Genomic DNA, 17,874 nt, shown 5'->3' with positions numbered 1-17,874 from the left:
GCATATTTCAAAAGTTTACCCTTTAATTAGTTAGTATGCCAAAAATCAATTTTTTGTTTCAACGAGAAATGTGTGAAATAAATTAATGAAAACAGAGCGCGGAAAAACGTTGAGCAACCATTGCTGACGTCATAATACCGGTACGGGGCTCACGCTCGCTCTCTTCCCATTCTGTGTTAATACATACGATATGTGGATCGATTCGCAGTTTCGTTAATTATTGTTTTTATGTCTAAATGGGTCGAAACCGAGGATTGTACAAATATTGTATAGTTCCAGGCTGCAAAAGTACCTCAGGATCGACTCCGAATAAAATATTTATTTCATTACCGAAAAATGAAAAGTTTGTGTGATGTTATCCACGGTTTCCCCAGCCACGGTATGCAACTCAAAACCACCTTCGTTTTTCTTTGGATGCACGTCTAGGGGGTTGTAAAATATTATTATTTGAACATTTAGAGCACAATTCTCAACTTTATGCCGGAAATAAATTCTGCCCCATCTAAATGTTCGTGTTCACAAAAAATTCGAAATACGACGGCGACAGGGACCTATAAGCAGTTAAGAACCACTCTAGTTTTTCTTTGGTTTTCCATCTAGAGGGTTTTAAATATTATTATTTGAACATTTAGAGCAGAATTATAAAATTTATGCTGGAAAAAATTTCTGCCCCATCTAAACGTACCCGTTCACAAAAATTTCGAAATACGTCGGCGAGAGGGACCTATAAGCAACTCAGAACCACCCTCGTTTTTCTTTGGTTGCTCGTCTAAGGGGTTATAAATATTATTATTTGAACATTTAGAGCAGAATTTTCAAATTTATGTCGAAAAAAAAATTCTACCCCATCTAAACGTTCCCGTCCACAAAAATTTCGAAATACGTTGCGAGAAGCACCTATAAGCAATTTATTTAAATAATAATATTTTACAACCTCCTAGACGGGCAACCAAAGAAAAACGAGGGTGGTTCTGAGTTGCTTGCACATACACGTCGTCGCATACATCCACAAGTACCGAGTCTAGTACGTTGGGTACATTTGTACAAAAATGGAAAGCAACAGAAAATGTAGAAAAGCGAACCATTTACGTCATTGAGAAAAATCCGAAAATGTATTTAGATATTCCAAGACATTCTATGTTTATAATAAGTAAATGTGTTGTGTGAAAAATGCATTTCAACAAGACTTGATGTATATCTCTTATATACTCTCTATTTATACATTTAAAAATATAGGTATATAATATAGGTAAAAGTATAGCAAATATCTACACATCTCTCCGACTGCTCGCGACTTGATCGCCGAGTGGCCGGTATTGTGACGTCATTAGCTGTTCTCTCGCAGCGTTGACCTTTTTAAGGGTCTTACAAATTCAGAATTAAATATATCACTTATTATTAATCCTATTGACCTAATTTTTTTAAGATATAATTAGGTGGTTAAATACTATCAGAAAATTAAAGAAAAAGTTTAAAATTAAATATCACTGAATGGGCCTATTATGAAATGTATTTCAGACGTTTAATAATTTTTCTGCATACATACACGCTTTCCACGTACCAACAAACGTGGATAAAAAACTTGTTTAAAAATGAGATATATTCCGAATTAAAACTGGCTGTTCTGAAATACATACGATTAATTTCAAATTGAAATTACGTTATCCTAAGGTAAGATTTCACACATTTTAAGCAATATGAAGTATTGTCGCAATGCCAGTCTCGAGATGATTTCAAAAATTCACCTATCTTTCCAATCGGAACCGCGAAGCCTTAAAAAAACTGCCCCAAGCAGAGCCAACCGAAGCGAGAGCCGAGTACAATGCCCCGAAAGACGCAGAGCCCCAACGGGGCGCGGAATTAAAAATTTTACCGATCTTCCAAAATTTTTCATCGAAAAACGCTCCAAGCAGCCTAAAAACACAATGTCGCAGCAGTCTACATTGCCAACGACACGAAATAAAGAAGACGAAGCTGTTCCAGGTTGGAATTCCAGGCTGGAAAAAATAAAAAAATGTCCGAATTCAATGAAGGACCACGCCAGCCCGTGATCGAACGTCGACCCTATCCATCGAAAGTTCAGTAACCAAAGTCGGAGATCTGGTCAGTGCCTGCAGCACAATATAGATTTTTAAAACTTATCTGTAGAGGACTATAAACAATATCAGTTATCACACATTTATTGTAAAAGCAACAATAAAGCCTAAAATTATATAATTCGTATTTGAGTTATATTCTCTCTCTAAAAAATACCTACACGAGCTCAAAGCTCACATAGCTACTCAAGTTACTCGCCTAAATCCGACTCTCAAAGGGCTAAAGCTGCCACTCATATAGCTCCTAAAGCTGCCATACACTAGCCCTTCTACGAGACGCAGTGACACAGACCCCTAAGGCTTACATGCACTCTACGGAAGTCTCAAATAATGATTATAGACCGAAGTGCTCCTTAAAACCCAAGTGCAAGACAGTTTAGGGTCAGTCGAAACCCTTAAAAAACCAACTCTTTGAACTCAAAAGCATGTGAAGTTGCGTCTGCGGAGCCAAATTAGAGCGTGGACCATTATCCTGAAGCCAGCTACATGCTGAAGGATGATAAGATGGGCAAATTCAAGGAACTAATCGAGATCCGCAACCTAATCGTTCAGTTCCACGACATGGCGCCCAACGTGGGGCCCTATCATACGATAAGCTAAAGTCCAATCTTTCAGTTCCACGACAATATCTTCGTTGTTAGGTAATTGTTGATTAGAGAACACCTAATAATTTTCACATGAAGAGTCTCTAAGTAGCAAGAAAATAAACTATAAATATACGTGTATAAATAAAATAACAAAAATTTTGCCATGAATAAACCAACAGAAAATTAAAATTGTACTTAGGGTAGTCTCAAAGCTATATCGGTAGCTGCAAAATGTATCATCCAAATAAAATGATTATCAGTAATTGCAAAAAGTGTTAGTGAAGAATGCAATCACAGTAAAGTGAATGTTTTTCAAAAATTTAACAAAAACCTAAAAAGAGGTTGTGCTTATACTGTTAACTTTGAATTCTCTGAGGTTGTCTTTTATTTAACAAATTTAACATCTGCTTCTTATGATTGCCATACGATTCGATTATTCGAAAAAAGTGTGTAATGCAGTAAGAAGTATGCCAACTGCCTACAGCAATAAACACTAAGTAAATACTTAAAATGAAGTAAAAGGTTTGTGTCAATTTAGTAAAGTTTCGAATCTTTTACGGAATTTTCTGTTACAAGTACCTTGGAACGTACCGATTATGAGACAATGCTCTAATCTTTGTATCAGATAAGGTAGCAAGGTAATTCGCTGCGTATATTAAATATGGACTACTAGGAAGTGATTGTCTTTCAAAGACACATCATATACAGGGTGGAAAAAGATCTGAACTCTCTTATAACACCTTTTTTTTAAAAAAAAAAAAGCTAGTCATATTTAAAGATGTAATTGAGACACTTCGTCATTACAAAGGAATTATAAATAAAACGAAAAAGTATTGTAAAACTTTTTTACCTACCACAATGTAATCTTTTTAGTTGCATTTAGTTTTAATACCTCAAAACATTGAAAGGTCATTTAGAATAGAAACATCATATCGTCCCATTTATTATGCCGGCGAAACACAAATCTGTTACCAAACTCCTGCGAAAAAGGTCACAAACCATTTAGCTTCATTTGCATAAATAATTCCACGCTTTTAATCTTCTTGATGTCGCAGATTCCAGAGTGGTCCGTGGGCGAAAACTAATATTTATATGTTTATGGTCCGCTACCATTAAGCCACAGGTTAACACCACTCGCCACCACCAGGACAAACAAGAAAAAAATATTTGCATAAAAAAGGCAGTCGCACCTGAGGCTACTTATGCAACGATGGGCGTGCATTGTTACCTCGATGACATAGAACCTATTTTAATTGATGTTCGAAACTGATTACGTATTCTGGTCACATCTGGGCTAGTGCGAAGGTTATTATTTTATAAACATGCATCTCGATGGGAATGTTACATTGGGGATACATTTTCTTGTTAATGTTGCTACGGAATTAGATATTTAATGAGATGTTCAAACATATTAGAATGGAATTAAACGTGTACTACGAGCCACGGATGAGATGTTTTTCGTATGACGCATTTTGAATATCTGATGATGTCACTATAAAAATTAGGTGGGTTGTTATTTTGTTTGAGTTAATATTTATTTTAATAAAATCTTTCGTTGCCTCCCATTGGAAACTATATTATCTGGACTACTTGACATATTTAGAAGCAAGAAGGAAGATGGAACGAGAACAAAAGAGAAAGCAATAATAAGGAAGAAGGAATGAAGAAAAAGGAAGAGAATTTCCATAAGTCAAGTCAAATTGTTTTACTAAGATTCTTATTTTCTTCCAAACAGCTTGATAACACTCAGATATATGTAGAGACTTTTCTTCGTCAGAACAATTTTCAAATAAAGCCTGATTACCTTTAAATGACTGACTTTTTCTTAATTGAATTTCAGGATCGGAACTGAATCTCGATTCCATAAACTGGACTCCTGCCTTAAACAATAGTCTACTTGTCTTGCAGATACTCTGTTGGAGTATTAATCCAATTAATCTGTCACTACTAATGTTAAATTTACAAAAAATACCACCTGGAAACATACATATGGTGATATAGGAAAAAATTCTAAGAAAGATAATGTTCTGTTCTTGTGACGCATAAACGGCGAAGTTAACTTAAAAAATTCATAAAAGTCAAAAAAACGGTTTTTTGTTAATAAAAAAAATTGAACTCCAATCAAAATAAGTGCCTTTTTTAAATTAAAAAATATACAAAATTTTTCGAGTTACATCGATTTTTCGAAAAAAAATAGAATCAGGATACTGTTTTTTCTTTAAGAGTTTCATGGTAAAAAAGAGTGATAACGATTTTATTCATTTCAAGTGTCCAAAAATGGCTTTGAACAAAGTAAAAACTTTTTGGCCGCGTTTTTCTTGAATATCTTTTTCGATTTTTATTTCACGATAATGTCTATTACAGGAATCGATTGCTGGTATTTTTACGCGAATTAACAAAAAACGTTGCTCTACGACCTATTGAAGCCGATAATTTTTCTTTTTCAAAAAATTCCACAGGCCGCTATTTAAGTGCTACAGCTTCCATTCTTACAGAGATTGAAGTTGAAGAAGTTAACATTTTAATAATTATTTATAACAAAAAATATCGCCATCATAAAACTTTCACTTTCTTTCAGGTTTTATTACATTTTAATTATTTTTATAACTTAACTTAATATTAAAAAAAATATCATGTAGCTTTTTTAAATTCGCGTAAAAATGCTATCAATCGATTCATGTAACAGACATTATCGAGAAAAAAAAATCGAAAATTTTTTACTTTTTTCAGTGATTTTTGTGTACTTTAAATTAATAAAATCGTTATCACTCCTTTTTACCATGAAAGCAAGCACAATTCTTAAGGAAAAAAATGAACCCTGATTCGTTTCTCTACGACTATTCGTCGAGCAAGAAGAGCCGATTTTCGGGATGACTTTTTTTTCGAAAAATCGATATAAATCGAAAAATTTTTAATAGTTTAATTTAAAAAAGGTATTTTTTTGCTTTCCGAGGGCTACATTTACCTTAATTTGCAAGAGATACAGCAAAAACAAGAAATCTCGATTATTAAGTTATTTTATACAGGGTGATTCAGAACTTATCCAAAAAAAAAATCTGGATGTACAGGGGACCCTTACAAATACAATTTTGTAAAGAAAAAATCAAAAAGGGCAGTTCGAAATTGATTTAAAAATACACTTCTGCACGGCACTGGAAACTGGTCCACTGTAAAACCTGACCTTGCACAATGCGACCGGCATGGCGGTGTGATAAAAACGGACAAAAACTTTCACAAGGAAAGAAATAAATAGAATTTTATAGCACCTATTTTATATGGGCAAATTCAAATGCTTTATTAATTACTAATAAAATTAATTTGTGTTTTTAATTAATAAAATCATTTGACATACCCGATGTTACAACAACAATTGTTCAAAATTTTATCCACTAACGTGTAAACACATTTGGTCCGTCTTACTCACTTTCTACGAACTAACACAATGATGTGTTGATGATAACAAATGATGTGTTGCTTCACCATAACCCAAATGGTTCACCATAATACAAATGTTGTCTTGCTTCACCATAAATTAAAACGATATCCATCAACTCTGAGTTGCTAAACACGCAAACCATTTTTGACACTAACTACTAAAAAACTGTTGCAAACACCACATATAACAGGTAAAAACTACTGTAACGACGGATTTCAGTATTAGGAGTCATATGGCTCTCCACGCGTATTGCGAGTGACGCTAGAGACTACAGTTGTCCAGCTATGTAGTGGTTGAGTGTACTATAACTTCAATAATTTTTTCTCGGAAACTATAAGGATTTTACAAAATTTTTTTTTACGTTATTAACTCCATTTCTCATGCCGCATCTATTCCCAAATTTTTTTGGATAAGTTGTGAATCACCCTGTATATCTCGAAAAGTAATATAGCAACCGATATATTTAAAAATACGAATCGATAGGTTTTTTTAATAACTTTCTCATTTAACTTTTTTCGGTTGTAGTTCAAATTTATGCATTTTTTAGGTTAACTTCGCCATTTATGCATAACAGGAAAAAAACACTTTCTCAGATTTTTTTTCCTATATCACCATAGTTTTTGTTTCCAGGTGGTATTTTTTCTACCTTATCGATTGGACATATATCGCAAGAATATCTTTAAGCAAATGTTGCTTCATAAACTGATATAACGCGAAAATCGTTAAAATTTCTTAAAAAGCTTAAACCGCTTTCTGTAACATAGTGTGTGAAAGTTTTCCGCTTTCGATTAGTTGAGGAATAAAGAAATTAATCTCAACATTAATTTAAATTATGATCAAATCTTTATAATCTGTGTCAAATTTGAGTGTAATAAGTATTGTTATTCCAAAAAGGAACATGGTTAATTTTACGTCGTGCTTGTTTGTATTAAGTTATCGATAGATGATGAATTTCAATTGAAATCCAACGACACTTAAATAATTTGTTGACACTTTAATGTCAGTCACGTACGGTTTCAATAAAATTTTAATAGGACACTAAAGACAGCTCTAAAAGCTAATCATTGTGATTACCGTTTTCGTAATAATTAGACAAATATTTTTAACTAATGCATTTAAAAGGTCGATTTGTTTACTTTTTCGACATATTTTGGTACTTAGGTAAACGATAAGGCACCGATTGTATTGTAAAAGTAATTATAATGAGTAGATAATAAAAGGTAAACTTAGTACTTTTAGTACATAGATTTAATAAATTTGGACAAATTTTGTAGTGACACTATCTTATTTTTAGTGTTATGGGAAAAGTAACACTGCACGAACGAAAACTGAATTAATAAAACTTATAAATTAGCATTAGTCTTACATATTTTGGTACTTAGGTAAACGAAAAGGCACCGATTGTATTGTAAAAGTAATTATAATGAGTAGGTAATACAAGGTAAACTTAGTACTTTTAGTACATAGATTTAATAAATTTGGACAAATTTTGTAGTGACACTATCTTATTTTTAGTGTTATGGAAAAGTAGCACTGCACGAACGAAAACTGAACTAATAAAACTTATAAATTAGCATTAGTCTTATAACGAGAACAATGAAAACTATCCACAGTTGCTGGAAAATTTACGCGATTATAGGTGTAGGGACAATTCCTCTATAAATGGTTGATCCATTCATTGTCCAAAATCAAAGAACCCCGCACAAAATCAATGGAAAATGGGTCCCAGTCGATTTTGCTGAAATTGCAAATTTTTGACTTTCTGATCAAAAGTTGTCATGGGCCCAAAGTGATACTATGAATAGTTTCAGAGATAAAGAGGGGGGAAGTATGTGATTTTGGTTGTAGACCTGAGTAAGCTTCATGAAGTTCAAGTTGAGCTATTTAAGGTGACCTCGAAGTCAGGTAAAGGTCGTTTCAAGGTCAAACTGAAGAAAAGACTTTATAATTTTACAGATTATATTAAGAAGATAATTAACCGTGTTACAGATATATTCTTCTGGATTGAAATGTTGGTTTCTGTACAAAACTCTACAAGACCTGCAGTAACCTTGCAATGATCTTGATTAATGGTAACAAGTAAACAACCAGTTGATTATAATCAACTTTTATAAATAAAACCCCATTTGTTTCATACGGGGCTTGAATTGAGATTAAGTCAAATGAAATGACCTTGACTTGACTTCCAGGTGACCTTACAGGGCTAATATATCTCCGAATTCATTTCATAATCAAAACATATACAAAATTCAGAATAACTGACATTGTAACTTATTTTGTTATTACAGTATGAGATAAGTAATTTTTTATTTATATTTACATCAGATGAAAGAGTATATTTTTAAATCCTTGGTGATAACTTACTGTCATAAATCTTCTTATGCCAACGCAATGTTAATACAGGCAGTTTCTTTTACTTCTTTCCGTTTTCTTTAGACCTAAGCACTTATCACATACTTTAGATACCTACTCGCACAGAAGCTACAAACCAATTCTTAAGGTTCACACAACATGCGTACACGCAACATCCTGTAAGACGATCAAACGGTTAACCTTTTGTGACATTGACTGTTGATTAAAATTATTGCACGCATAAAACGTGTTTCTATTTATAAAGAATTACGTTGCTGATTTTTTATTCATCGACGAATATTTGTTGTATGGTAAGCATAAACGAATCAATTTAAACAGTTTCGCAATTCTACAAGTAGGCTACATCCCGTTGGAGCTTATGGGGTTATATTTATTTATATTATTTTGTATTGGTCTAATTGCTGATAGTTCTTAAATAAAATTAATTAAAAAAATGATGAAGGGAAGTGGTCTCGTGATAATTAAATATAAAGTTTTATTATAACATCCTGAAAAACTATACTAGAGCTCTAGTACATATTTTAAAGGCTAAATAAAACTAACATCTATATATGGTCGAAGAGTTTAGGAAAAGCGAATTTTTGCAAAGAACAAATGCTTATTTTTTCTTATTCTTAAGTCATTCGGACTTAAAAAATGAGATTTCAACGCGAAATATTTTAACACCTTTGCTTAAATGTGATCAGTATAAACCCATTTCAATATTAACTATCGAAAAACAGGTATTTCAATATATGTTACTTCATACTTAGAAGTCAACTATACCGTTCACGAAAATGTGTTTATTTAGGCAAACTTTCACTTTTTAGCAGGAATTTTTGTCAAACATATTAAATATTTGTTACTCTTTAATTAGCTAAGTTGGGTAACAAAAATTAGCATACAGCCAAGAGTATTACGTTCGAAAAGGTAACAGAACCTTACACAGTGTAGTGGGTGATAGCTTACCGCAGACAGCAACGGTGATAGTCTGTTTGATATATCACTTTTACCAAAACGATGTCGTAGCATTATTTTTTTATTGATATTAGTTATGCGTTTGCTTATCTAAATCGTTTCACGCCTTGTAAAAATTTTATCGCCATGAAATTAAATCCTTATAATCCCAAAGAGATGATGACTTACGGTTACTTTTATTTTAATTTATCAGTGCCATATTACATAATTCAGTGCTGTACTGATAAAGTTATAAATAAATCTGGCAATTTGTCGTTTAATTCAATTCTAAAAGAATTTGATAATAAAATTTAATAGATATAAAAATGCGTGCTAGTCACATAAAGAGGAAAATATTTTATCTTTTAATAAAATCAATTGAAATCAAGATTTATCTCTTTCATAAAACGCAAACTAGGTAGGAATCTCCAACACTTCAATTAACATGATGTTGTGTTTTTTAATATTGCTTACTAATACAATTTACACCTACTATTATATTTTTGAGGACAACTCACTGATGATCTAACATTTTGGGTAGGTATCTTAAAATGTGGAAAATAATCCATACCTGTGTTTATCAAATGCTAGTAAGAATATTGTATAAACAATAACATAAATAAATAACTTAAAAACATATTTTAATCATTTCAATAATGGTAAAGTATTTTATCTTTTATTTACAAAAGGTAGATATGATTAACTATGCTAGATTGTCAAAACGTTAGACGTTAAACGTTAGTCGAATTCAACACTGAAAATTAAAAAATATATATATTAGTAAACATTTTATTACACTTTATGTATGGTATGGTAAGGATATATAGAATAATAATATCAAAAAGATAACTCGAAATTTCTGACGCTAAGTTGGCAAATTGCAAATCTAGACGACCTATCGGAAAATTATTAATTCTATGTTGTAGACAATTAAATTACCTACAATTTAAGGTACCTAAAATCATATTTCACCAATTTGTTAACTGTAAAAAAAAATCGAACGATGTGCATTATTGCAAAAAACGATGGATGGAAGTTGATGAAATTTATGGAGAAAACGGTCAATCCAATGACCAACATGTGTGCCAAAGACCGATTCGATTGACAGTGAAATTGTTGCTCCAGGTATTTGTAAATTAGTTTCTTTCGTTTTTTTGCAACTACTAAATGATAATTTTAGAAGAAAATATCGTAAATATAGGTTCTAATTGATCCAATGAAACCACGAAAAAGGAACATATCAAAAAGTTAATAAATTATTGTCCCAGGTCAGGCAAAATCCGCTCAAGAATTCGCTCTTTTTACATTAAATAGAACTCGGCTCACGTTAACGTTTACTGCTGCTAACGCGTTTATTAATTGAACTATCAATATAAAACTTTTTGGAAATAAAAGTTTAACTCTTTAATTGTCCTTAAAATTCCGGTACGATACATCCAATAGTTAATTAGCAATTAACGTTATAAAAAGGGTTATCTTGGGAACAAAGAGGCGTAGGTGGTTTTTCTTCTATTTTAAATTACCGTAAAAATAAGCTCTATTTATTGCAAAAATAGCGAATTCCCGATCGGCTTTTGCCTAAACCAGGGGACAATTTATATACAGGGTGTCCATCATAAGAACCGACGCAGAGTAGGTGCATGTAGGGGTACCAAAATATTATAATTTAAAAATAAATAACCAAACCATACAAAGTTGCACCCCTGAGGAGTTATTAGCCCCCAAAGTGGGGCCCTAAATTTCTAAAAAAATTAATATCTCTGTAACACTTTACCGCAAAAGAACCAAATTTGGTACATGTTTTATGTTTATTACTGGTCTTCTTTGACTAAGATTTAAAGTTAATTGAAGCACTACAAGGCGTTCAGTGGGGAGAAAAACCGTATTAACTGAAACAAAATTTTAACAGTGTTTATTAGAAAATAATCGAAAAGTCAGTAGTAGGCAATGAATTTATCTTTCAAACTTGTCAGTTAGTGTTGAGTTATGGGGAAGAAAATAATAAAATGTAAACTGAGTAAATAATTTTGAATGAGGTTATTGCTTTAGTTGTTGTGATATTTATTAAATATGTTGCAGTTAACCCCAAAACCTTTTGTCTAACTCAGCACCATGTACCATTGCGCGTGCCTTTTCAGTAATTGAACGATTCATACGTTCCGCCACTGCATTTTGTTGTGGCGTATGTGGTACAGTTAGGTGGTAAGTTATACCTTTCTGAACACAGAAATTTTTAAATTCATTTGAAAGATATTCGCGCCCATTGTCGCAATATAAATTTACAATTTTCAAATTAAAGTGTGCCTCACTTTTTGCAACAAAGTCCTGAAAGAATTTAAGTACTTCTGACTTATATGTCAACCAATAGGTGACTGTATAATGGGTATATTCATCAACAAAAATTAAAAAATAATTTTTATTATTAATAGTGGGTGGTGTTATAGGCCCACATACATCTGAATGTATTATAAACAACGATCTTGTAATATGAGTTTTATCTGTGGCTTTTTGAAAAGGAAGCCTTGCTTGTTTACCATAAATGCAAGCCTCACAAATGGATTCACTAGGAAAAATTTTCTTAAAATTAATATTACCTTGTGCTACTGCTAGTTTCTTAAGTTCTAAGAATTTTTGTTTTCCAATGTGGCCTAAACGTTTATGCCAAAGCTCATTATTTTCAATTAATGAATTTGTAGTTGCATTGACTTGTTTTACACAAGAGTTGTTTTCTTTTTGTAAAATTAGGAGAGAAGTGAAATAAAATTCATCTGGCTAATTATCAAATTTGAAAGATAAAACCTACTACTGACTTTTTTATTATTTTCTAATGAACACTGTTAAAATCTTGTGTCAGTTAATACGGTTCTTCTTGAAAACCATAAAGTTTTTTAAAATTTAACAAGTGTAAAAAAATTAGAATTAAATTCTGCTGAGAATTAATATTACTATTTTTCAATTCGGTCAATGAAAAAAAAGTTCGGTACAATTTTAGAGGTGAGTACTGCTTCAATTAACTTTAAATCATAATCAAGGAAGACCAGTAATAAACCTAAATCATGTACGAAATTTGGTTCTTCTACGGTAAAGTGTTGCAGAGATATTAATTTTTTTCGAAATTTAGGGCCCCATTTTGGGGGATCATAACTCCTCAGGGGTGCAACTTTGTATATAATTAAGTTTGGTTAAATTAAAATATTTTGGACACCCCTACATGTACCTGCCCTGTGTCGGTTCTTATGCGAGACACCCTGTATAACGCTGTGTTGCACGTCCTACTTTGTTAGTTGTAAAGGGCTAGTTAATTTCAACTTTTTTTCGAAAAAAAAATTTCGAAAACTGATCGTTCGACCTTTATTTTACTAGTAACATATTGGTGAAATATGACTTTAGGAACCTTAAATTGTAGGTAATTTAGTTGCCTATAACATAAAATAACTAATTTTCACATAGGTCGTTAAGACCTTCATGGGCAGTAAAAAAGTGAAAAATCACAAAATTTTGACACATTTGCAATTTGCGTCACTTTTTTCCAGTTAGTTTTTTGATATTATCATTCTACATACCCTTTCCCGCCATAAAGTACAATAAAATTTTGCAATTTTTTTACGTTCAAACTTTAATTCGACTGGACTACATGTGGAAAATGTTATGCCTCTAATATTTTGATATTTGTCACGTTATGTTTAAAATACGTAAGTAATACAAATAACAGTAACGTTAACGAACCATATTTGTGTAAGTAAATTCTTGGAATAATTATACAGTCTAAAAACAAGTGTGACAAGAAGTGCTGAAACGTCCTTTTGGAAAATATTCTTCAACGCACAGTTGTAAAACTTTAAAAAAGCAATCGAGCAATCATATAGGAATAGGAATAACTATTTGTAATTTTTAAAAAAGTATCTCAGACATAACAACTTGAAAAATTAACCGCACATGTATAAATATGAATAGATATAGTAGGTACAGCTTTTGCCTTTTACTACCTTTCTTTTTGATAGATACCCAAACCTAACCTACAAAATTCAGTATTATAAACAATATAAGTTGATCTTGACTAGGTCAGTTTGATAAGAATGTTTGGAAAAATTGATAAAATATTTATAAATTCAGATAAACTCAATAACATTATTATAAAAACAAACAATATTTGCACCAAATTCAGTTCATTTCAGTAAACAGTAACCTCTCTTTTAACTTTATGTATAGTGGCTTAGATAAATTATGTAACACAGATTGCTATAATTTATGTCACTAAAATATACAGGGGCTGCGAAACCAAATATGCATAATAAAAATATTTCAAAATATTGTCCTTCACAGACAGATAAATTGTATCCTTAAAAAAATAACATATGCATAATTAGTTACATCCTCGTATCTGAAAGGTACGATTTAATATTTACTGTGTAAGTCATGCTCAAATATTTAAACCAAAAATATTTAAATAAACAAACGCATACGTGTTCTTATCTCTCTGCTAATAAAATAACTCACTTTTTTACACAGAATTATTTACACAAAAGAATCACAGTATTGCACAAAATTTTGTAAAGGTCCGTTCAACAACGTAGTATCACAATTTAAAAAAGAATTTCTACGATTACTCACTTAAGGCACTCGCACTATGAACGAAACACGGACGAGCACTGCACAGAATTTGTCACAAGTGTGCTTCCAACAGAAGAACGGAAACGTAACAGTCGAACATCGCACATTGTTAAAAGCACCGAAGCAAGAAGTTTACTACCTAACCAGCAATAAAATAAACAGCACGAAATGCGTCAAAGCAGGCAAGGACGCATAGTAATGCTAATGAAACAGTAGACGGTGGATTCTTGGCTTCTAGGCTGCTGGATTTCAAGGGGGCAACCTCTCGACCGGCTAATCTTTTATCTGAATACTGCTTTATCTGTATTCTGCTGTCGTCGCAGAACCTCGGATCTGGAACATCGCCTTACATAAAATTTGATAACGAGACAATTATGTTTGTCCTACGGTAGTCGGTAAAGGTAGGATATACTTCACGGAGATATGCTAAAATTACTTCTATCTTGTCGTTATTAAGGCTAACATCATGTCTGTGATACACACTCAGCTATTATGTGTTAATTTAATTAAGGTGACACAAAATCTGGCAAATTACTTGATAGGATCTCTTTCACTTACATTTACAAAATCACTAGTTTATAATAACATACCGCCCCTTCTTCCTCATTAGTCTTTGACTTTCAGGTTAATCTTGTACTTTGGGTAGAAGTCTCCATCAATATACAGGGTGTCTGCAAAAGGTTTAGAGTTTTCCACCATAGCCAGGAAATAAAATATAATATCTCTTCAAATGATTTGACCAACTTTTATTAGAAAACTGTAAATAATTTGGTTCATACACCAGTTGTCAAGTCGCATCAGTTTAATTTAAGGATTAAAAGGCAACAAAAAATTCCCCTGTTTATCAAAGGGATAGGGCATAACTGACGCCCTATACAAGCAACGACCAAATTAGTTAAACATTCTTATTTGTCATGTCGAAAAACATAATAATGCCATACTGTTCATACATGACAGTTTTCAAAATTATTGAGAAACAAAATAAAATTCAAACATTGAACACCATGTATCTTTGAAACCAACAACATTTGCATAAGGCATATTTGGCTCAATCAACTGATTTTGGCCACCAGCTTCAAGAAGTAGGCTTAGCAGTTGTTATTTTTTTAAGAGAAAGAAACATTATGTAAGATTGATACTTGTAATTCAATTATAATATTAGTCTAACTGGCATAAGTTGCAGTGGCCCTGAATCAAATATAAAGGGATTATAGGTTTAATACTGCATAACAATAATTAACTGTTTATTCCTTTTACTTGTTCATGAAACGGCATTATGTAAGTTCGAAACGCTTAGATTAACAGGCAAGAACAAAAGCCTGGGTAATAGTGGTTTGTAGTTGCTTTTATGTAACACTAAAGGCCGGTTTATATTAGTAGATTAAGTAGAATGCAAAGGTAAAGTGCAAGCACAGTGAATTAGTTTTGTGTAATAAATTTTGACTCTCTTCTACCAAACTACTATAATTTTTCTGTGTGAAGAATGGTTTCCCTAACAAAATTACTATGTATTTAATATAAATCAACTATTTAAACTTGGATTAAAATTTAATAACACCTACATCACAGTTACAGAAATTAACACCACAGTTTAATGATGTTTTCATTAAAAGCCGTTATACAAAGTGCTCCTGAATTTGACTACCAACTTTCTACAGGGTGTTCTTTGATCAAAACTAATAAAAATGTCAAATGGCGATGACGTGTTAGCAATACATATTTTTTAATCTCTTCTACACCTGTTGAAATATCAGTACCAAATTTGATATACCTTAGTGACTGTTGATCACTCATTTACGTATTGTGACAAAAAATGGTTTGAATGAAACCCACCCTTTCAAAGCCAACTTGTAAACATTTTTTTAGCTATTGAAAAGTAAAGTAAAAATTATTGCCGTTGAAAAATGTTGCTAAAGAATGAGGTTTTCTAGTGTTCTAGTGTTCATTCTCACAATAAATAAATATTTCTAAACACTAAATATAATTTAAGACCTCCAACGGGTTGCGGGTACTGGCATAGAAAAATGTAAAAGAAGACAATATTTAATGTAGTGTTTAACATTTAATGAATACTAATGAGTACAAACTATTTAATGCAAATAATTTTTAGTATTCAGAAACATTTGTATGCTTATGAAGATGAAACTCACGGCCTTCTTTGATGTGTGAAATTTTGTAATCATCGTATTCACAAGATATAACATTTTTTAATTTTACTCAAAAACTGTGGTCTTCAGTAAAATTTTTGAAAGAGAACAATTTTTCAATCACGCTCTCATGCTTGCATTTTTTAAGAGACAATTTTGGCGCTCTCTGTAAGTATGAGATTAAAAAATTAAATTTGGTACCAATATTACATCTGGTTTAGAGGTTATTAAAAAACCATAGTTAATAGGTCATTCTTAAGTTGTTATATTTTCGTAAGGAATCGGATTTAATCCATACTTCATTTGAACTTCTTGAGTTATCGTCAAATTAAGGGACACCATTACAGACAAGGTGTTTCAATTTCTTAAAATATCAGAACACCATAATGTTGATTGACTACATATATGAGTTATATGACTGACTACTTCAAATGTTTCTAAAGTATATCGTTTTCTGTAAAAATATATACCTATCTATACATTATCTTTCTAATGATATAACTAAAATATATTATTTTTTTCTGATATTATATTTTACATATGATTACATTTTGTTCCAATCCAATATCTCAATAGTCAGTAAATAAATTTAAAAAATAATTATGTAGTTAATTTATAGGTAGGTACATTTGTTAATATTTTGCTGACAATAACAATTGTTTGTTACTTCAAGTTTGATAACGAATATAAGCAGTTGAGGAATTATAATTTTGCACAAATCATCATTTGTTGATCGCAATTCTAGAAGGTACATATTATTAATATTTATATAAAAATGAAAATGTCTATTTTAAGGTAAGTCATTAACATCACAGGAATATTTACATAACGTTTCAACCCCCTTATTTTTTTAAATTTTCATCTAAAAAAATGATAGACGTGATAGTTTTAGAAAATTTTCCTACGATCTCAAAAAATAAAAAAAACAATTTGATGTAGCTGCATTTAGGAGATATAAACTAACCTAGTGTTTTTTTTTAATTTCCTGTACCTATATCTATTGCTATTTGAAATCCTCTTATTCTTACAACATGATATACAAAAAACTTTGTTCAAATACATATATGTCCTTTGTTTAGACCACATTTCATAATAAGGTATGTATTTTTTAATACAGAATTTAAAGATTTGTTTAGTAAGTTAGCAACGGAATGTTGACTATCTGATCTTGAAAATCCACATTACAAATCCCCGAAAATGCTTCGATTTCGCGATATAGTTAAATATATGTGATTAAAGATCACCAATGGTGGAGATATTGAGAAGCACTGACCTTAAGAGTGCTAGAATATTCACGCTACTGAAAAAAAAATTATAGGAATTTTTGTTGAAAAAACAATTTTAAAGACAATATAATCATATCCAAAGGAGTCATTGATGTAGGAATTTTTAATTTTCTAGAGGATAGTAATTCCCTAAAAAATTCAAAATTGCTACGTTACCGATTTTTTTTACGTGTAAAGGTTACATTGTTTTTGAAATTGTATTTCTAACACAACAATTTCGATAATTTTTCCTTATGGGACGAATAGTTTTGGAGTTATTTTCAATTTTTCAACTATGGTGTAAATAATAACTCAAGAATGGCTCGTTTTTCGAATAAAATGAGTAACATTTTTGTTGGAATTAAATTTTCTTACCCAATTTCCAAAATTTTCAGTGCCGCTGAAATTGTAGGGTTCTTAGAA

At 31.4% G+C, this 17,874-nt stretch overlaps 1 protein-coding gene across 1 annotated transcript in view; it reads right to left on the bottom strand.

Moving 5' to 3' along the window:
* The window catches only part of LOC108914152, a 45,108-nt gene extending 30,919 nt beyond the window's left edge, over positions 1-14,189 (bottom strand). The window contains exon 1 of the mRNA XM_018719879.2: positions 13,926-14,189. The gene's annotated coding sequence lies outside the window, so the exon portion shown is untranslated. The remainder of the gene's footprint in view (positions 1-13,925) is intronic.
* Positions 14,190-17,874: the final 3,685 nt, after the last annotated feature.

This window comes from Anoplophora glabripennis, unplaced genomic scaffold (assembly GCF_000390285.2).
Source record: "Anoplophora glabripennis isolate ALB-LARVAE unplaced genomic scaffold, Agla_2.0 scaffold610, whole genome shotgun sequence".
In the NCBI taxonomy this organism is placed as follows: domain Eukaryota; kingdom Metazoa; phylum Arthropoda; class Insecta; order Coleoptera; family Cerambycidae; genus Anoplophora; species Anoplophora glabripennis.
This window is presented reverse-complemented; position numbering and strand designations above follow the sequence as displayed.